At 37.5% G+C, this 16,441-nt stretch overlaps 1 long non-coding RNA gene across 3 annotated transcripts in view; it reads right to left on the bottom strand.

Moving 5' to 3' along the window:
* Positions 1 to 16,441, bottom strand: part of LOC138738916 (uncharacterized) — a 215,182-nt gene that overhangs the window by 166,351 nt on the left and 32,390 nt on the right. For 2 of the 3 annotated variants that reach the window (XR_011341892.1, XR_011341874.1), the window contains one exon: positions 171 to 265. The exons of the other annotated variant lie outside the window; for it this stretch is intronic. This is a non-coding gene — a long non-coding RNA (uncharacterized lncRNA). The remainder of the gene's footprint in view (positions 1 to 170; positions 266 to 16,441) is intronic. 3 annotated transcript variants of the gene reach the window in all.

Genomic DNA, 16,441 nt, shown 5'->3' with positions numbered 1-16,441 from the left:
TTTTCCCTTGCAACCGCTGCAATCGTGTCTGCCTGTCCCGCATCGGACTTGTCAGCCACAAACGAGCCTGCAGCTGATGTGGACTTTTTACCCCCTCCATAAATCTTCGTCCGCGAAGCCAAGCCAAAGAGAAGAGAAGGTCAAAGTAATGTTGATCTCCTTTGACACACCTGGCATTCTTCTCCAGCACTTGATTGCTTTTAGTGAAGTGCCACATCAATATCATACATAGTGCTTTCATCTGGATTCATGAGGTTGTTTTAGCCTGGAGAAATTAAATCAACGAAATCAGCATCGGACATTCCACAAGTCCTAAAATTGCTAATATCTCTTAATAGTGAGGATTGACACAACAAACTGATAATCTGTTAATAACTTGCACACATGTTCTTCTATCTTCCATTTGCAGCTCAGTACCCTACCCCAATATCATTTTGTTTGCAGCTACATGTTGAATTATTTAATATCAAGTTGTCATTCAATATCTTGTGCATTCTGTGGGATTATTAATTTAGCAGTGGATAAATGAATACTTACATGCTGCTCTGGAAAGTTCTGCCTAAACTTCCCGTTGAGTGGCTTATTTAACTCTCCTGCAGATTTATTCAGTCTATATTAACAATCTTTTATACTGAAGCTTTAGTCATGATATGTTATAAGTTTTGAAAAACCACAATTTTCTGTGGAATTTCTGAGATTTTAGATTTGTGGCTGGACACGTTTGAATTACTTTCCTGGAAAACATCTGATTAAGTTAAATGGAATGAATGGCTTGCAAAATAGTCATAATTTTCATGACTATTTATGTCATTCCCTAAAAATTCCAGACCATTAGTCTAACAATTACCTGGACAAAGTTCAAAACATAAACTTTGGCTTTCCAATATCAAAAAATACTTAAAATCTGGGTAAATACAGTAGATATTTGGGGGTATATTTCAATTTCATTCTGAATAGGTGCAGTCAATAGTATTTCATAGGTCCCACTCAAGACTATAGATGGAATTTTGGAAATATTTTCAGACTTGTGCATCATTTGGAATGTTTTAGACGGATGAGAGTTCCAAACAAATGCTTTGCTGAAGGATGAAAGTTCCACAGAATATTTAAAAAAAGTGACCAAGCAAAATAATTCTTCTTTTGTGACAAACATAGAACACTAAAGCACAGTGCAGGCCCTTCAGCCCTTGATATTGTGCTGGCCCATATAATCCTTAAAAAATACTAAACCTTCCCCACCCTGTGACCCTCTATTTTTTTTCTCATCCATGTGCCTGTCTAAGAGTCTCTTAAATGCCCCTAATGTTTCAGCCTCCACCATCATCCCTGGCAAGGCATTTCAGGCACCCACAACTTTGTGTAAAAAATACTTACTTCTGATGTCTCCCCTAAACTTACCTCCCTTAACTTTGCACATACATCCTCTGGTGTTTGCTGGCCCTGCTCTGGGAAACAGGCACTGGCTGCCCACCCTATCTATGCCTTTCATAATCTTGTAGACCTCTATTAATTCTCCTCTTGTCCTTCTATGCTCCAAAGAGAAAAGTCCTAGTTCTGCTAACCTTTCCTTATAAGACTTGTTTTTCAATCAAGGTAACATCCTGATAAATCTCTTTTGCATCCTCTCCAGAGCTTTCACATCTTTCCTATAACGAGTTTACTAAAACTGAACACAATATTCTAAGTATGTTCTTAACAGAGATTTATAGAGTTGCAACATTACCTCTCTACACCTGAACTTAATTCCCCCATTAATGAAACCCAGCATCCCATAGGCCTTCTTAACTATCCTATCAAAGTGTGTGGCTTACAACCAAGCACAACTAAGAGAAACTATTGACATCTTTACTCATTCATGTGCTGTTAAAATTGCAGTTGAGTTCCATTGAGTACAATAGGATGCTAAAAAAAAATAAAGTGTGTGTCCAACAGATGGTTCTGTGTCACGTGTCCATTTTTCACATGAGAAAGAGGAAAACAGCAGTTCAATCTGCAATTTATCTCATCTCAATTTATTCTCCTAATATTTATAGTTAATTGAAGATTTTATGTAATTTTTCTAGTTTTCCAAATTGAGGTTAACCAACAGTATCATTTTATCTGAAGGCTATAAGTTTGGCTTAGATAAACGTGAAATGAATAACTAATGACTGCATTCCAGACAAGAACTTTACCAAAATGAAAAATGTTCCGATTTAACAATACATTGGTTCTGTGGGGTTATGTAGAAACTAACTAATTACTCTTTGTGGTTTCATTTTATCCCTTCTAGCAATTTTTGCTCCTGTTGCCAGCTCTAACTTCGATGCTGCAGCATATTTACTTTTCACAAGGCAGTAGCTCTTGAAATAGAGAAAGGACAACTCGATCTTAAGCACCAAATTAAATATACCTTCAAAATCTCTGTGCATTGCCACAGTTGTGAGTTTCCTCACTGCTATTGTGCCACCATGATTTTTCCCCAACTCCTTCAAAATAAGGTTCAAAGCATGTAAAGACATATTTTCCCCAAAAAGTCAATGAAATGCTCACATTCTATCTTATATGAAGCTACCAATACATTCAATATGTTTAAATACATATTCCTTTCTCCCTCAGTGCTCATGTCTTTCGCTTAAATTTAATAATGCTATTTGTTTCCATGACTTTTCTTGTAGCATTCTTCTCACTCTTTAGATCAAGATGTGCTTCCTGAACTTCTGTTGGATTCAGTAGCTATTCACAACCTCTCTGTTTATTCACCAAACTCTTACAATTCTAAAGAGCAAGCCTTATAGAAAACAGAATATCAATCTGTCCCACTATGCTGCTTTATTTATGAACTTAATTCTTGTGTCCTTAAAGTGAATTCTTTGGAAAATTCTTCAATGATTCCAAATATTTCCTGGAGACCAGAACTGTCTGTGATGCTTAAAGTATCATTCAACCAACCTTTGATAAAGGATTAGTGTAACCATCATTTTCAGTACCGGATCTGATCTTTCCTTGTTTGTCATACAAGCTGCTTAATAAAGGAAGATAACTCCTCTGATAAAGGAGCCTACAATGTTTTTATTTAAAATCCTGCTCAAGATGGTGGTGCCTGTTCTTGGCAACAGCCATGGAGGGTTGCAGAATACGGGGCAGTAGTGGACGAGTGCCGGGCACTAGATGCAGGGAAAACATACCCTGTTGAGAAGGAGAAAAGGAGACAAATCCTACAGGACAGTGGACCAGTAAGGAACTCAGAGGCTGAAGGATCCACAAAAAGCTGCATCAGTTGGTGACTTACAGACAAAGGATCCACACGGGCTGCGGGCTGCTGGAAACTGGATTATGTGAATTAGATAAAGGAACAGTGATTCAAGGGGGTGCTGAGGGTAAGAAGGGGTTATAAGGGACCCTTGGGGACTGGAGGTTTGGATCTGGAGCTTGGTTTGTCAACTGATAGCACAGGGGCCTGTGCAGCAACAGAGGCTGTGGGAGCACTGGAGCTGAAACCATGGACATTCAGAGACTCTGAAGGAATTCCCTTTTGTTTCCTTTCTCTCTTATTGTAGTGGATGCCAGGCAATAGTAATGGCAACGAAAGGAAATTTCATGTAATATTACATTTTCTGTTTATTACATGACAATAAAAGACTTATCAGTCAATAAATGTCAACTTGAAATATTTTGCAGCTTCATTAACCATTAATCCTTCAGAATCACAGAAACAAATTTCCAGTGATTGTCCATGTTAAGAAGCTTTTATGTTTATTGGAACAGCGTTCTGAAAAAGAATCATTCTATAATATTCCACTGAAGTTAATGGAAGTACTGCAAGAAACAGGTAAATGGCAATGTATCTCATAGCTGTGCGCTACCATGCAAAATCAAAATTACCCAAAGTTTTTAGCACCAACGAATTACGCAAAATAATTTTAAATACTGATGGAAATATTTATTCACTTTCCCGAAGATTATTTGTACCGCAATCAAAAACCATTGGTCTTTAAGCTTTCCTCACATCTTCAACTTCGAAACATTAATTTGGGTTTTCTCTCCACAGACGCTGCCTGACCTGCTGAGAATTTCCAGCATTTTCTGTTTTTATCCATAATCTGCAATTTCTGATTTAGTTTTTCAGTGCTTCATCCTGCAGTTTTCTTCTGAAATTGCCTTGGGAGTTAAGTCCTTGGTCTGAGATGTTGTGCCTCTCTACATTTCAGTTATTTTTTTTTCTAATGGGTGTTAATCACCCATGTGCTCAATGCACTCTCCCATTAGTCTACTTTACATTTGCTTGCTTGTAATGATAATCATGCAAATTTTGAGAGGACTCACTTTTACAATTAGTTCTAATTATAATCTTAATTTCTTCTGGGCTTCCTCCTGTTTCTGTGAGAGTAAAAAATGATAAAATATCACTTCACATTTTGAACTTTCCAACTTACTTATTTCCCTCCGAAATTAACTATTGTAAGACCTCAGACATTAATAACCCTAATGTAACAGGCAATAATTTTTAATTTCATTCATTCTGTGCAGGAAAACAATTTTGTATAATAACTATCTCATTTTAATCATTAGCCAAGCCCTATAGCTTGCTGTAACAGAGTAGAAATTATTCTGAGCCTGTTCTCATCAATGAACACCTGCAGACAGATGCCCAAGGTTTAATATAAACTGGGATAATAGTGAAACAATGTTGACTGCACGGTGGGGATGTAGTTGTGCGTGTTCTACAGAAAATCCCTAAATTTTTACCCCCTCCATAAATCTTCGTCCGCGAAGCCAAGCCAAAGAAGAAGACAGAAAATCCCTATCACCTCTGTGCAAAAGTTGCAGATGGATAAAATAGAATTGATAGCAGTAGCTGATGGATGATTTTGATTTGCTGCAAATATTGAACAATATTTCAGTTTCTAAAGAAATTCCTTCTGATTTTACAAATAAAACCCAAGCACATGCTCTTTCAAATATTGTATCACAGTGAAGCAAATTGGTAGGTCTTTGATCTGCTTAATCAGTGTAATTGCTAAGGATTTCTTGAATTAAATATTGATAATATAGATTTAATGAACCACAGCAAATCCTCTCAAGCATGTCAAACATTATGTCAAAACAATCAGTAATTTAAAAGGAATTAACTCCAGTTATTTTATTCATGTCATTGGTTATTATGATGGTCTGTACCTATATAAAAATTAAAAGAATTGTCAGATTATTTATTCAATGAGAGTCAAATCCATCACAGTTATCAATTCCTTTTAAAAATATTTTGAGTTGTCATTTTGTTCCAATGCAGACAGTTTAATTTGAATGCACAATGGACATTTTAACTGAAATCAGAAATGAAATACTGTCATGATGGATGTATTAGAAATACTGTGGTGGCCAGGGTGCTTCTGTTGAAAAAGAAAGAAAGTTACTGTTTCACATTGATTTTTTTTAAGTCAGAAGTAGAAAAATTTGGAAAGAGAAAACTTTACATACTTTTGCAATAGGATAGAGACCAGGATAGAATGAATGACAACAGTGGTGGGGGTTCAGACTGAAAGATGGTGATGAAGTTTTGACTGCAAGAACTGCAAACCAGATGGGATGGATGAAATGCTGAGTTCTAGATGGGAGAGGGGAAACAGCCTGAATGCTGAAGTTGTGGCCATGGTCTGATTGGCTGAAATCACTTAGCATTGGGTTCTCAAGGCAGAAATGCACCTAATCAGAAGTTGAGGTGATGTTGAGGCGATGTGAAATGGTGTAGAACAGAAGAGCATTAAAAAAAAACCTAGAAGAATAATTAGGATATTTGGGATATTGCAGCTGTATTATTCTAATGGAAAAAAAAACATGGTTGACCTTTTATCTTAGCACCATTTTCTGCAAGAATCAAATTTATTAATCACTGCTGCATGTACAGTGTGGATCTCTGCTCAACAGTTTCATCTCCAGACTGCTGGGCTGAAGTGAATTAATACCACCCTGCATCACAAGTTCATGGAAAAAAAAAACACCTCCCTTGGATCACTTGATCTGTATTGCCCAATCAGCTTCCTGCTGATCAACTCAAACTGCCTGAGTCACATGATTCCAATTGCCAGGAGCAACCTTCAGATAAAATCCCTGCTGAAGTCTGCAGCACATTTGTGTCTTGATTCCTTCAAAAGGTTTTCAAGTTACATTTGTTTGTTTTGTGTGCTCTCCAGCAAGTCTATCCATGCACAAGTACAGCATAATAAAACACAGTTCAGAGAGTAGGGATACAGTGAGAGATCAGTTCAAATATGATAAGGGTAACATTATTTTATTGGTGTGGATTCTCTGTGATAGGAAGAAGAGAATAGAATGTGGTGGGGTGGGGGTGGGTGGGTGGGTGGGATGGGTCCTTCCGAATTTTGGCTGATTTTCCGTGATATCACGAGGTGTAAATGGAGATGATGGAGGGAAAGGATGTTTCTGTGATTATCTGAGCTGTGTTCACAATTCTCTGCAGTTTAATGCCGTCTTGGCCAGAACAGCTCTTGTACCCATAACAATGCATCCTGACAATGATACTCTTAATGGTGCATCCATGGAAATAGCTGGGGATAGCCAAATTTCCTCAGACTCCTAAGGAAGTGAAGATGTTGATGTATTTTCTTGGCCATCTGATTGATATGGTTAGTTTAGGATGCGTCATATTGGCTCCTAGGAATTTAAAACTGACTCCTATCTTAATCTCAGGATTTGAACAGGAAAATGAGATCGACTCCTCTTCCTGAACTTCCAATGATGTTTTGAATATACTCAGATATCTTGCTTCTGCTGTACTCTAGGCTGGGGATTTCTAATGACCAACTGGAGAAGAGCACTTTTCAACTTACAATCCTGATTGGCTGATCTCTTATTTTGTAACCATGACCCCTACATATAGGCATCCCAGTCAAAAGAAAGTTAATTGCTGTCTCTCCCGTTTTTGTGAAATCATCATCTCGCCATCTAAACTCAAAGAGAACACGAATCCAATCTGCTTTACCTCCTTCCATAGCTGTGGAATTGCACGTCCATGAGATTTCATGTGATAAATGAAGTGAAATTTGTGACGAAAGCCTGGTTCCATGGACCATAGAATGTGACAGCACAGTGCAGGCCCTTCATCCCACAATATAGTGCTGACCTATATAAAGGTCCTCAACAATCTAATCCTTCCCTGCATTACACCTTTCTTGCTGTATTTTTATAGAACTGTTCTATTGATCCATGATGTACCTCTTGTACATAATGTCAGCAATATATTCTCTTTGGTAAGATACTGGATGGGTCAAGAAGCACCTTTTATAATCAACTATTTTTGCTAGTTTCTCTGAGGAATTCATCAATAACATTTGCAAAATATAACCTTGAACATTGTGTAATATGCCTTGTTTTATTTTACATGAATAAAAAGTAGAATTTTACATGGACTCTGAGGCTCACATGATAAAACCTGTGAAATATATATATATTAACAATCTGCTTACCCTATCTCACTCTTGCCAAGGTTCTGTAATTTCATCTTAATATAATTCAATAATCATAACATTTATAATCACAAAACATAAAAAGAAAAAATTAATCATAATTTTAGAAGAGAGAGTTTACACTGTTCTTTGAAGGTTAATCACAAGTATGGCAAGAAATGTTTTAAAATTATTTTGTAGCATCATCCATGGGGAGATCTGGCTTTAGGGAAAAGACCATTAAAATATTTCTAATCTTTATATGTCCGTGCAATAAATCTATTATTATTGCGGCATTGGGGACAGTAATTGCATTTCCAAAATTATATTCCCATATCCAGCAATCATTTAGCTTTGTCAAACCTAAGGCAAAGTTAGATCAGTATATCAAAGCCCATTTAATCTGTGAGATGCATTGAGTTTTTGCATTATTGCTGTCCTGGGTGCTGCACCATCCCTCATTTGCAATATTTTGAATTCTCTCTCCAGAGTTTTTTTTTAAATAAAATCTCTCAGAAAACCTAACTTTTAAATGGCCAAATTGGACAGAGATAAATTAGATTAATTTGTTACATTTATACTCATCAGAACAGATAGACTCTATTACAAACAATGATCATAAACATATGCATGTCAACACGCAAACTTGATATTAAAATGAATACTATTTACATGCGCTGGCATTTTTTTTTGTCAAACTAATGATGTTTTAAGGTCTTGGATGGATCTAACTGGATGCATTGGGTTATCCTTGGACATTATTTAATCTGTAGGTGGGAAATTCAGTACAGCAACTCTTAAAATAATGCAAGAAATAACTTCTGGACTTGACATAAATGTCTCCATTCAGAAAAAAAATAATTTAAAAATTGCTGCGCCACTTAATGGGAGGCAGTTGATTATTACCTCATATCATAATTAAAATCACTCATTTCATGGGGGGGGGGGTGGTAAGATTTTTAAATTATTTGTCAACCTTATGAACAATTTAGGGCTCAAAAGGAACTCATCTAAATTAAGCCACCTTTATGCCAGGAGGTTTTCACTTATCGAGGATTAATAAAAAGTGACAAAGCAGAAAAAACATAATGGATCTCTCGTCAAAGCTATCTGTTCACTCAGGTTGCTGTCACATCTGTGCCACTAGGTTCCAGTTCTCACATAGTTAGCCCCCTAATTGCTGTTTCCAAAACTTCATTATTAATTTGGAGAATTCTGGGGAGATAATCAAACATATAATTTGAAGTCCCATTAATCATTTTGAGAAAACAAGCACAACTCTAATTATGTACTCCTCTGGTGAATCAGATGGAAGGGATTCAGAAAGCACAAGATGAAACAGTGAATATAAGTAAATGAAGGCATCAGCAACCAAAATAATCTGTGCATCTCTCTCCTACATGGGCTAAGTGGTGAGATTTACTAATTTATCAACAGAAACAGTTTATGGTTTACAAATATCCCTGCAAGTGAGTAGAGTTAGGGAGAATGGCAAACTAACAGCAACTCCAGAGATCTGTGAAAAGTCCCATGGAATGCAGGTGCTATTTTCTTGCAACCACCTTGGACTTGGACTCTGATTTCTGATTCAAAGGGACTCAGCCATCATCCTTAGAGCACCTGGATTCCAGAAGTCAGTACAAAATTACCTGGTTTTCCTCCAGGAATAGATATCAACTAGAGATTGGCCAGAGGAGTGAAAGAAGAGGACATTACATCCAAGGTGATAGTCAGGTTTCTCAGAGCATTTTGGGTGAGATAGCTAGGTGTCATGATAAGTTAATATGAAAAGAGACATTTACCAAGGCCAAATCAGAAATTCTTCATTAAGGATTTGAATCAGAATTTATTGTCATGAACAAGTCACAAAATTTGTTGTTTTGTGGCAACATCACTGTGCAAACATTCACATAAACTACCTTACAAAAATAAATTTAAAAATGCATGAAAAGTCAAAGTAAGGCAGTATCATTGGTTTGTTGATCTTTCAGGAATCTGATGGCAGCGGGGAAAAAGCTGTCCTTGTGCTGCTGAGTGGTCGTCTTTAGGCTCCTGTACCTTTTTCCCCCCCCGATGGTGGCAGAATGAAGAGGGCATAGCCTGGGTGGTGGGGACCCTTGAGGATAGAAGCTGCTTTCTTAAGACACTGCCTCATGCAGATGTGCTTGATGGAGTGAAGTCTGGTGCCCGTGATGTCGCAGGTCAAGTTAACAACCCTCTCGAGTTTTTTCTTGTTCTGATTGTTGGCACGTTTGAACCAGTGATGCAACCAGCCAGAATGTTCTCCACTGTACACTTGTAGAAGTTTGAGAGTCTCTAGTGTCATACCGAATCTCTTCAAACACCTCACAAGTTATAGCTGCTAGAGAGCTTTCTTCATGTTTGCATCGACATAGAGGCACAGAGATGCTTCCCCACCCAGGAATTTGAAGTTCCTGATCCTCTCCATTACTGAGCTTTCAATGAAGACTGAATAGTGTTTTCTTCACTTCCTCCTGAAGTCCATAATCACATCCCTGGTTTTGCTAACATTGAATGCAAGGTTGTTGGTGCGACACCACTCAACCAGCTGATCTACCTCCTTTCTGTATGCTTCCACATTGCCGTTTGTGATTCTGCCAACAACAATGGTGTCATCCATATTTGTAGATATCATTGGACTGTGGCTGGCCACAAAGCCGTAGGTGTATAGTGAGTAGAGCAGTGGGCTAAGCATGCATCCATGATGGTCAGTGAGGAAGAGACATTGTTTCCAATTTGTACTGACTGTGGTTTTCCGATGAGGAAGTCAAGGATCCATTTGCAAAAGCTTAGGGTTTGGAGCTTCTTGACTAGCACTGCAGGAATAATGGTGTTGAAGGCTGAGCTGTAGTTTATGAAGAGCAGCTGTACGTAAGAGTTGCTGAGTTTGAGATGATTCAGAGCTGAGTGGAGAGCCAGTTATATTGTGTCTGCTGTGGAGCAACTGTGACCTTAGGTGAATGGCAGTGGGTCCACACATGTTAAGTCTGGCCATGAGCAACATCTACAGTGATAAAATGCTTTGAGATGTTAGTGCTATTGTGTGATTGTTGTCACTTAAATGAGAACACATCTTTTTTATACTGAGGTGGAATTTGTAAGACTGCAGATCAATCATGAAGGAAGAGCATTGGGCAAACAAACATTGATGTACAATGTTCCTGCAATTAGAATAGTAAAATGGTTCTGCAGCTTTGGTGTTGATTTGTTGACTGGAAGGAACAAAAAAAATGGAATTGGTTGTGAAGCAGTACCTGGTCTGAACAATAGTATCGGAAGGTATGCACTGGATATGCATGCTGATACATCAGATTTGACTGGTTAAAATATATATATGTGTAAATACTAAATTTTGCAATGATATTCGAAATTGCAACCAAGGCAAGAAATGTAGTTAAAATTTTGGAGAAGTAAATGTTGGCCCCGAAAAATATTCTACCTATTATGAACTCCTGTTTCATGTTTTAATTTAGTGTGACTATCACTTTAAGGGTTAATTCAGGCTGCAAACATTCACAGCTTGTGGTGAGAATGAGTGGCACCATTAAGTAGAAACATTACCCAGGGTTGATGCTCTAGAAGGCGGCAAAAGAAACAATGATTGTTTGTCCAGGAAAACAGATGGGACACTTACATATGAGTGGGAGACTTAAAGAGACAAATTTTTCTTGAGTGACCTCCAGCCATCTGATGAACAGACTTTATGTGAAATGGACAATTCAGATGATTCTCCCTGTCAGTAGGCAAATTCCTGCATTGGATTGTGATGGTCATTTCGACTGACCCATGCCTGGGTTTTGGAAGCATCATGGAAGTCACATTTCATATTTATATGAAAGGACATTTCTCTGGAAGCAACTCTAAGGATTTGTGAGTTTTTGGCAGTCCAGTCACTCAGTCTCCCACCTTTTTCATGATTTCTTCAGTGCATCAGTGTATAAGTCTACGTTTCAACTATGGACTTCTATGACTGAAATTTGGAATGACTTTCCAGAATTGTGCCTAAGCTGTAATGGTTTGGGTAACAGATACCCACAGTTGGGGTTAAGTTCAGATAAGTTGTTATATTAGTAGTTAGTAATAAATATTTTTTAAAAGAAAAAAACAGTAACAGTCTCTTGGTGATTTTCTTTTGCTGCTGGTATACGACCTAATGCACCAAACATGAACTGAAAGTGAGAAATAGAAACTAAGTTGCTGAAAAAAAAATCAAAGAACTCTAATGGTCAATGAAAGAAAATGTATTCCTGTTGAATAAAAGAATAAAATTATAAAACTCAAATTCAAATGTTTTAAAAAAATGATGTAAAAATCTCTTAAAACCAATGAGCAATGAAAAAAGAGAATGAAGACTTTAACCATGCCAAAAACTCCATAACATTATTGAAATAAATCATGTTTTGAAGGAATGGATCTTCTCTGCTTCTCGATAAGCAGATGCTATGGGAGCTCAGTCAGGATTATACACTTCCCTGGAAACATGAGGAAAGTAAATCTCAGAGATCTGAAAATTTCCTGGTGAACAGTTTAAGATAGCTAATCTCAAAATTGACAGTCCAAGGCAGAAATCCACAAGAGTATAATATCTATCAGGAAAAAAAATGTATTTTAATATATACAAATATTTTAAAGATTCACTTGAAGAATTAAAAATTCATTCAGCTCAAGGCATTTTTATTGTTATGTGCAAAACTTACTTCTTAATATGCAAGGAATATTTTATAATTTCTTAACATGTCATTGCTTGTTATCAATAAATGCAGATAAACACACCTACTGGATATTAATATTTGAAAGCATTCACACAGACAATAACAAGTAACAATAAAATTATCAGTGAGAACATTATGACAGTGTTAATATGGATCTTGGTCTTTTTTTTGAATACTTAAAAAAAATTAAACCACAATATATTGAAATACATTAGAAGATGATTCATATAGGGATACATGCGGAATATACAACAAACCCCCCCCCTTCCCTCCATACCCATCATCCCCCCACCCTACTACCCCTCCCTGCACCCCCTCACCCTCCCTGAGTGTGAAGGTTTTATATATACATTGGCCTCTGGATGTCTTTGTAATTTTGTATAAGATACCTAATAGTAGTTTACTTTTGAAAGCTATATTCAATTACCAGATGACCAGAACAAAAAGTGTAAGAATAGCAGGAAAAAATATCTGAAAGTGTGTGTGACGTTTCTTTTATTGTAATAAAGAAACTTGGGTTATTTTAAAACCAAGAACTCACTCAGGACCATGTGAAGGCATCCATCATAAATCCAACTGAATCTGCAACAAACTAGTTTCTGACTCCTTCTAGTAGTTGATAGGATCTCTAGCATTATCACTATATCCCCTTTCCTTGAGATAAACACAACCATCAACAAAGCAAACTTTTTCAGTGTGCAGTTTTCATTTTTATTTTAGAGATTCAGACTGTTGTAACGTGTAAATCTAGCACAATGATTATTTGAAAAAGATCTGCTTCGGAAAGCTTTCTGAGTTGGGTCGAGTAGGTGCCACTTGATGGGACTTCCATTTGTCCTTTTATTCCCACATCGCTCCTCAATCCGTGTCTCAAAGTAATGTCAGGGTAGGCTTTGAAACTGACTTCCCAGTTTCTTCCACAAATTCAAAGATGCTCTGTGTGGTTATTTTCATGTCCTGTTTTATCAGACAGGGATTGAGTTGTGTCGCAGGAGTGTAATGGGATGCGGCTTGTTACCATCGGTTAGTCAAAGTTTGGTTATTTTTATTCTGGTTGGAGTACCACTTGTCATCGGAAAAAGACCCATAACAACACTGATAATCACTACTAGATGTTAAAAAGGGAAAGGTCATTTATATTTGTGATTTGATTTAAAACAAAACAGCTTCCATAAATTGCAATAGTTGCAACACCCTTTTTAAAATAGTAGATCCAGTACTAAACTAAACATTTATAATTCCCCACTATGTTTTCAGCACCACTTTGAAAAAAGAATGATAAAGTCACGTTACAAATGGAATCTAACACTGAATAATGCTTACGTTTTCTTTCAACACTACATATTTAAAGTAATCATCTTGTCTGTTCATAAGGGAGGGAAGGAGGGGGAGCAAAAGAGCCAGGCACAGATTGGACGGAGTGAATATGTAGTGCAGGAGGGCCATGGAGTTTGGGGTGAAGAGGCAGGAGAGTGGTCGCTCCCCCTGCTCCCTTCCTGGGCAGCAACATTATATTCATTAGGCCTGTTTCTTTAGTAGTGGCTGTGGTCAATTTACATTGCAGTCACTCTGTAAAAATGTGTAGAGATACAAGTGGAAAAATTATGGGATGGAATTTGCACAAATAATTCAATCCCCGCATTTTTACACTGCTACCACAGAAAGTTTCCTGAAATTTTCTGCTATTCGGTGGCTGTGCAAAAGTGCCTTTTCTTTCATAGTTCTGGTAAGTCAATTATTATCATGGGTTCCTTTGCCTGCTTTGCATGTTGTTTCAAACAGGTCTCACAACTGGAAACCATCCTGTCAATGTCAACATTTATCCCTGGCCAATAAACAGCAGTTCTGGCCCTCCTGTTGCATTTTTCCATTCCAAGGTGCCCCTCATGCACTTTTTGTAGCATCTTTTGTTGCAATGATTGAGGAATGACAATTCTGCTTTGTCTGAGTAGAAGCCCAATGACAACACTCAGCTCAGTTATAGTATCGCTGACATTCATCTCTAGGCCATCGTTCATTCAGATTCTTGATGACCCATAGAACCGTGTATTTTCTGGTTCAGCTGTGATCTGCTTAGATTTCATGTCAGATACAGAAACAGGTTCTGTGATCAGATCACATCTGTTTCTGTGGAACTCTTATTGTGTGCTTCATTCTGCATCTTTGCCCTGGATAACATTTCAGCTAACACAGTAAGTTTCCCCAGTGTGTACACCCTCGTGACTAGATTTAAGTTTCCACATACTTTGCCACCCAGCAGTAATTCATGTCCATCTGAGACTGCTGTGAGCCTGAGGTGTGCTCTTTATCTTTCACCTTGAGTTTACATGCATCTTTCATGTAGATGCTCTGTCCATTATAGGCTTTGAGCTGTACAGGATTTGCATGGATGTATGCCTTTATTTTCATTGCCCTGATATCAAGCTAACAGACCAAACTGACCTTGGCCCATGTGTCCAGCTTGAAAGCAATATTTGCTCTATTGGTATGCAATAACACAGTCCACTTATCCTGCTTGACTCTGTTCATGCTTGGCTGTTTAGTGTCTGTTGGTTTATAGTCTTTCTACATTGCCATGCCAATGAAAAGTGCATCACTGAGAGGAATTTCTTCTATAGTATGTACAGTTTCACTTCTGTTTTGTTTCCCTTTGGAAAAACATTGTTTTGCAAAATGATTCTGCATTTTGCACTTATTACCGACTTATCTATTGGCTGGGCATTATTTTGGTGCATGTTAACTGGTATGTCGTTTGCACTTGAATGTCTCTCCACCTGTTTGTTTCTTATCTCTTATTTTTAAGTGTGTAGATACACACTGTGGCTACGGCTATGTCTTCATTTTCTCACTGGCTTTTGCACTGACCAAACTTTTTTTGGATATTGCAGAGCCAATTCACTGGCATGGCATATCCTCACAGCTCCAGCTAAGGAAAGCTCTGTCTCTCAAAGCAACCTCTCCCTCACTTTCTTATCAATAATCCTGAACACAATTTGATCATGGATAATTGAATCTTGCATATTCTTGCTTTTAATTTCAAGTCCTTTTAAAAACTATCAAAGCTCTCTCCCTATAGCTCTGAATGAAACACTTACCTCTTGAATGTTTCATTTTCCTTTAATGAACAATGTTCAAACATCTTCATAACTTTGTTGAACTTGCCTTGATCTTCTGCCTCAATAAAAATAAATGTATTGAAAACTTTCAGTGGTTAAGGTCCCACCACAGTAAGTAGCAGTTCAATCCTCCATGTATCAGGGTTGCTATTAATTCCAATGGCTTGCAGGTTTTGCATGAATCTTTGTTTGAACAACTTCTTCTCATGGTCGACATTTCCAGCCCAATTTACATCGTTAATTTTCATACTCTCCGTGGATATTGACTGCTTTTTACTCTGCACACTTCTAGTTTCTTCCACGCCTATGCACACTCTTGGTACGATGTGATATTTCTTGGAAACAAATTCTTTTTAAACAACTATACTTTATTAGCTAAAGAATTCACTCAGGACCATGTGGAGGCATCCATTTTGAATCCAACTGAACTTGAAAAAAATCTAGTCCAACTCCCTCTAGTGGTTAGGAGGATATCTAGAACTATCACTACAGTGTGGTGCTGCAGACCTCTGGGGAGTGGGGGGGGGGTGGGGTTGAACACAATCTGCAATTGTGTGGTTATACTGTATATCATGTAGTGGGATTGAAAACTGGTTAATTATTTTTTTAAGTTAAGGTTACAAGCAGGAATATCAACTAAAGTTAGTGGATAATTTTCTTAAAACTAATAAAGAGTTCAACAATACTTAATTAAAAGGATATCTGAATGTCAATGGGATGATTGTATGTAGATCACATAATCAGAAACTATAGTGGACTATTCTTTTGGGTAATATCTGAATTACTCCATTATCAAAATTTTATATTGGCTCACTTGAATTTTGGTGTAAAGCTCACATACTTAGATGGTCTGAGGAAGACAATCATATGTTACTAATCAATAGACAAAATGCTCTGGTGGCAAGCTCAGCGCCTTGAATCACTGATGTAATCAGCCATCTGTCCTTTCCTGTGCTGGCTGCACAGAACTAATCCTGTTGATCTTTGCATCTTGGAATTGGGCATGAATATTCAGATGGGAAGATTACTAGATGAATCAAGATGTTAAAATGCTGATTTTACAAATGCTTTTGTTGCTTTGGATATCTTGGTGATCACCCGAAGCAGACAAGTAACCATTATGCTTTTTCGAGAGATCCAGAGCTCATCT

The sequence above is a fragment of the Narcine bancroftii genome, chromosome 1 (genome assembly GCF_036971445.1).
Source record: "Narcine bancroftii isolate sNarBan1 chromosome 1, sNarBan1.hap1, whole genome shotgun sequence".
Classification (NCBI taxonomy): domain Eukaryota; kingdom Metazoa; phylum Chordata; class Chondrichthyes; order Torpediniformes; family Narcinidae; genus Narcine; species Narcine bancroftii.
This window is presented reverse-complemented; position numbering and strand designations above follow the sequence as displayed.